Below are 6,000 nucleotides of genomic sequence, written 5' to 3' on the forward strand. Positions count from 1 at the left end.
AAAGAGTGTTGTCATCAACACTTGAGTAGTTTTGGATGCTTCTGTATAAAATTCTCATCCTCCCTTGTGGAATCTTCAACGGGTAAGTTATTCCACTTGATGAGATACTTTGAAATTGATCTATTTCGTAGCTGTCGAGTTCTTGTTTCTTTGACTGCTTCAAGTTCTAATATGATTTTTCCTTCCTCATCAAGTTCTGGTAATGTTGTCTGAACTGGAAGCTTGTCACCTATAACCTTCTTTAAGCATCAAACATGGAAAACTGGGTGCACTCGAGAAGTTGCAGGAAGCTCCAATTTGTGTGCCATATTACCTATATTTTGCAACACCTTGTATGGACCATAATACTTCGGTGATAATTTGGTATCCTTCTTAGCTTGCTTAACGGACATTTGTTTATATGGCTATAGCAGTAGGAATACCTAATCACCTACATCAAAACTTCTTTTGCTGCGATGTTGATCTACCTGCTGTTTCATTCTATTCTGTGGCAAGGTAAGGTTATCCTTTAAGAGTTGGAGAACTTGGTGTTGACGCTTGATGTGATCTTCCACTCCTTGAACCTTAGAATTTTCTCTTAAATATGATGTGATGGATGGCAGATGATATCCATAAAGTGCCACAAATGGGGTCATTTTTGTTGCAGTATGGAAGGAAGTGTTATACCACCATTCAGCCAGAGGAAACCATTTAACCCATTGTGTTTGTTTATCAGATATAAAGCAAAGAAGATATCCTTCCAAACATTTGTTTACTATCTCAATTTGCCCATCAGATTTAGGACGATAAGATGAGCTATGAGCTAACTGAGTACATAGACAAGAAAATAATTCTGTCCAAAAATTTCCAGTAAAAATGGGATCTTTCTCACTTACAATAATCTTTGGGTTTCCATGTAGCTTTTGAATTGTTTCCATAAATGCAGTAGAAACTGTACTTGCTTTAAATAGATGAGATAATGCACAAAAGTGTGCATACTTGGTAAGTCTATCCACTACCACCATGATAACACCTTTTCCTTCGGACTTAAGTAAACCTATGATAAAATCCATTAAAACCTCCTCCAAACGTTGGCTTGGAATGGATAAAGGTTGTAATAGTCTTGGAGTCTTAATTGTTTCAACTTTATTTTGTTGGAAAACCAAACATTCCACCACAAACTTTTGAATATCTGATTTAAGGCCATCCAAAAAAAAATCCTTCTTAACCCTGTGGTGGGTTTTTAGAAATCCTAAGTGCCCTCCTAAGGGAGAGGTGTGCAATTCCCTAAGAATCATTTGCTTGAGTTGGGAATTCTTACATAGGTATACCCGACCCTTATACCATAACGAATCATTTTTCCAGATAAATGTATTAGATGTACTGAGATCTTGTTGTATATTTTGAATGAGTGCCCACACTTCCTTGTCATTCTTCCATTCATCCCTTGCTTCGTTTATCCAATCTGGTTGGACAATAGAAATGGCGCAAAGAAATGCTTCCACATCCTCATCCTTTCTTGAGAGTGCATCTGCCACAACATTTTTCTTCCCTTTTCTGTAGATGACTTCAAAGTCATAATCCAACATCTTTGTGACCCACTTTTCTGCTCTTTTAAAGATAATCTTTGCTCTAAAAAGTATTTAAGACTATCATGATCTATTTTTACCTTGAAGTGTCTTCCCATTGGCTAGGTTCGCCATTTCTTAAGTGCATGTAGTATTGCCAACATTTCCTTCTCATAAATAGCATTGTGTAAATACATTCCTTTGATTGGATGACTTTCAAAAGCAATGGGTCTTTCTTCTTGCATTTAAACAACACCGATTCCATTTCCTGAGGCATCACAATCCACAATAAAGGTTTTTGTGAAGTCCGGTGTAGCTAAGACTAGTGCTTGGCACATTGCCTCTTTAAGATTTTCAAAGGCCTTTGTTGCTTTTGGAGCCCATGAGAATGCATCTTTCTTCAATAATGTTGTTAGAGGTGCTACTATTCTCCCATAATTCTTAACAAACTTGCGAAAATACCCTGTCAACCTGAGAAATGCTCGTAGATGCTTTATGGTTGTGGGGATTTTCAATTCCTTAATGGTTTTAATTTTGCTAGGGTCAACCTTAACACCTTCATGAGATACAATATGACCCAGATATTCCACCTATTGTAATCCAAAGAAACATTTGGAGATTTCTGCATATAATTGTTTCTCCTCCAATAGTTTGAGAACCATGTCAACATGTTCGACATGATCCTTCCAAGACTTGTTGTAGATTAGTATATCATCAAAAAATACTATCACAAATTTTCTAAGGAAGGGTTTGAAAATGGAATTCATCAAACCTTGAAATGTAGAAGGTGCATTAGTAAGGCCAAAAGGCATGACCAAAAATTCATAATGACCCTCATGAGTTCTAAATGCTATTTTTTGAATGTCTTCACTCTTCATTCTGATTTGATGATATCCATAACGAAGATCCAACTTGGTGAAGTGAATTGATTCATGCAATTCATCCAATAATTCATCAATGACAGGAATGGGAAATTTATCTTTAATAGTGAGCTTGCTGAGCTCCCTATAATCTGGACACATGCACCATGATCCATCCTTCTTGTGAACTAATACTACTGGAGCAGAGAAATAACTTTGAATAAATTGAATTATACTAGCCTCTAGCATTTCTACAACCTTACATTCAATTTCACTCTTTTGGGCATAGGGATATCTGTACGGCCTGATGTCTGGAGGAATACTTCTTGGAATCAAATGAATAACATGATCATGATGATGAATATGTGGGAGACCTTTGGGAGTCTCAAATACCTTGGAATGATTGTCCAAGACTTTTTGGAGATTTGGAGAAATAGATGATTTCGATGTGGGAACCTCTAGCGAGCATAATTGTGCAATTACACCTCATTTTTCCTTCGTTAGAAGCTTTGTCATACCATTATAGCTGATTATCTTTCCCAGTTTCCCTGCAATACCCATTAATTCAACTTCCTTTCCTTCCACTGAAAATTTCATGAAAAATTATTGAAAATTAAAAGCTATTGTACCAAAGGATTGTAGTTGTTGGACTCCTAGTACAACATCAGCACCACCCATTGGAATGGAAAGCATTGGGTTATTCAATACATATTCTCCCATGGATAACTTGATATATGGCACTTTCTAGAGAAATTTATGGTTCCTCCACTTGCAACCATCACTTGACATTCTGGTGCTGGATATAGGAAGCAATTCAATTCCTTTGCTATCTTAAAATGAATAAAATTATTGGTACTTCCCGAATCAATCAACACTATTGCCTTTTTCTTCTTGATATGTCCTTCTATCTTGATAGTTTGAGGAGTGGTAATTCCAGTGAATGCATTACACGATATGTTCGAATTCATTTCTTCTTTATCTAGGGTTTGTTCCTGGAGTATATCCTCTTCTTTTGACATTTCTTGCTCCTTTTCTTCCTCCTCTTCACAATCTATGTAGAATAATTTTTTTCAGAACACTTATGACCTTTAGTGTATTTGCTATCGCAACTGTAACAAAGCCCTCTTGCTCCTTTTTCTTCCAATTGTTGTGGTGTCAACCTTGTAGGTTGTGGAATGCTAGGGGAAAAAATACTTCCATCTTTATAGTTGTGAGTGGTAGGCTTCCTGGTTGCCATAATCCTGCTTTCCATTTTTCTTGCTAACCTGAATGCCTTTTCCAATGAATCAGGTTCCCAAAGGAAAACCTCACGTTGGATATTATCCTTTAAAGTCCCTATGAACACATCAATCATATGCTCCTTTGGAATATCTTTTACCCTTATTTTCAATTTTTGGAAGTCCTCAATGTGCTCCGTCATTGAACCTTTTTTTTGAGATTTATCAATTGGCTAAAAAAGGTGTTGCTTTTTGTATCCTCATAATGTGCTATCATTTCTTCCATAAAAATTTCCCAAGTGACAATTTGTTTACAAGAGAAAAGCCATTGATACCATACAAATTTATTTGGTACCAAATATAAAGTTGCAATACGTACCTTTTGTGTGTTTTGCACATTATGGAGATCGAAAAATTACTCCATCTGTAGTATCCATGTTCCGGGATCCTTGCCAGCAAACTTCCTCATATTAATTTTTGGAACATGGTGGGTCTTAAATCCAACATTAGAGTCTATGAAATCATGATTAACATTTATTTTGTTCTCATCATGATTTTCCTTTACTACCCGTTCACCATTAGTGACCATTTATTGTAGCAACTTATTCAAATTTATCTTCAATTCTTCCATCTTATCGTCCATGCCATTCATCTTAGCATCCATGCCATTCATCTTAGCATCCATGCCATTCATCTTAGCTTCCATGTTAGCATCCATGCCATTCATCTTAGCTTCCATATTAGCATAAATGCCATCCATATTAGCTTCCACGCCGTCCATCTTAGTTTCCATGCCATCCATCTTAACTTCTAAGTCATTCATCTTAGCTTCTACGCCTTTATTTAAACCACCCATATTAGATTCTACGTCTTTCTTTAAACCATCCATCTTATTTTCTGTTACCTTTTGTGCGAGTGAAATTTGTTGCACTTGGTTTCGTAATATTGATATATCATGTTGCATTTCTTCCTCTTCTTCATGAGTCATGCTAGAGCTTTCAGGTTGCTTACTAGGTGTTTCCATTTTCTTTCTTTGGGGCATCAATTACCAATAATAATGCTTCACTATGCCCTTTTAATTCCTTCAAACTAATTTTTCAAACCAAGCTTATGCAAAAATTTAAAAAATACACACCTTTTTTTCACTTGTAGGAGCTCGATATTGAATATAGTGTACCTCTGAAATTTTGGATCTCCTAATTCTACAATCATGACTTGCAGTAGCCCTCTGCGTCCTCTTTCCAATGCCACCAGTCTAATCAAAATTGGATTCTCCAGGAAGAGTTATGCTAAATCTCCCATGGTTACTTGATTATAGACTAGTTCAATAGAGAGAACTTGTACGACATGCCACGTCTCCCTGTTTCGACCTTAGTACCTGAAAGTGATACATAGAAAACTAGAGGCCATCCTCTTTCTGAATCTTCTTACAAGATTTCAATCTGATGCTCAAAACAAAAGTTATGACGATTTTCCCCAGGTCACCTGTTTGGAATGTAATTCAGGAGTCTGCAAAAAGGCCAACTTACTTAGATCATATCTCTGCAAATATAGTGAGAAAAGCTCTAACATTCGGGGCTGAGGTTCAAACCGATTTCTTCTCAAATGGGTTTTGTTTTAGCTTCTGAAACTTCGTAGCGAAAGCGTTATAGCTAAAATTCTATGATGACCTATTTTAGATGAAATTCTGGAGCTTGCAAAAACCCTAACTTCCTCAGATCATATCTCCAAAAATATAGCATGAAAAGATCTGAAATTCAAATGTGAGGTTTAGACCCATCTGTTCTCAAATGGGTTTTTTTTAGCTTCTAAAACTTTGTAGGAAAAAAGTTATAGCGAAAATGCCACGATGATCTATTTGGAGCAGCGAAACCATAGAATCCAAAGCTCCGATACCAAATGTTATGAAACCAGCTCACAAAAAGACAGAAAAGATAGATCAACGCCTTAGAAATAAGCCTCTTCAAGGGGGAAACCTCCTTTACATTACATAAATTAACAATTATTAGATGATTGAAATGACAAAACCTCCTTTCTATATATAGGAGTCTATGGGGTCACAATATAACCAAGCTGACCTAACAATAATAATATAAAGGCACAAAAATAACAAGAGGGATTCTAAGGGGCACAATAATAACAATAAGAGATGCAACAACAATAGTAATGGGGGGATCACTAATATTATAGATACCTAACATTTGAAATGAGACATGATTGGACAATTCCTAACCTTAGGATATGTCCTTGCATTTTTTGGCATTGTAGTGTTGGCATTGATGTTAACATGTTGGAGATGTTGCTTGTCATGAGCATGTGTGATGGATGTTTGGTGATGGTCCTGTCGGTTGGCAATGATGTCAACTTAGTTATGGC

This window comes from Pinus tabuliformis, chromosome 5_1 (assembly GCF_031772625.1).
Source record: "Pinus tabuliformis cultivar Carrire ecotype Pingquan chromosome 5_1, CPIR1, whole genome shotgun sequence".
Taxonomy (NCBI): domain Eukaryota; kingdom Viridiplantae; phylum Streptophyta; class Pinopsida; order Pinales; family Pinaceae; genus Pinus; species Pinus tabuliformis.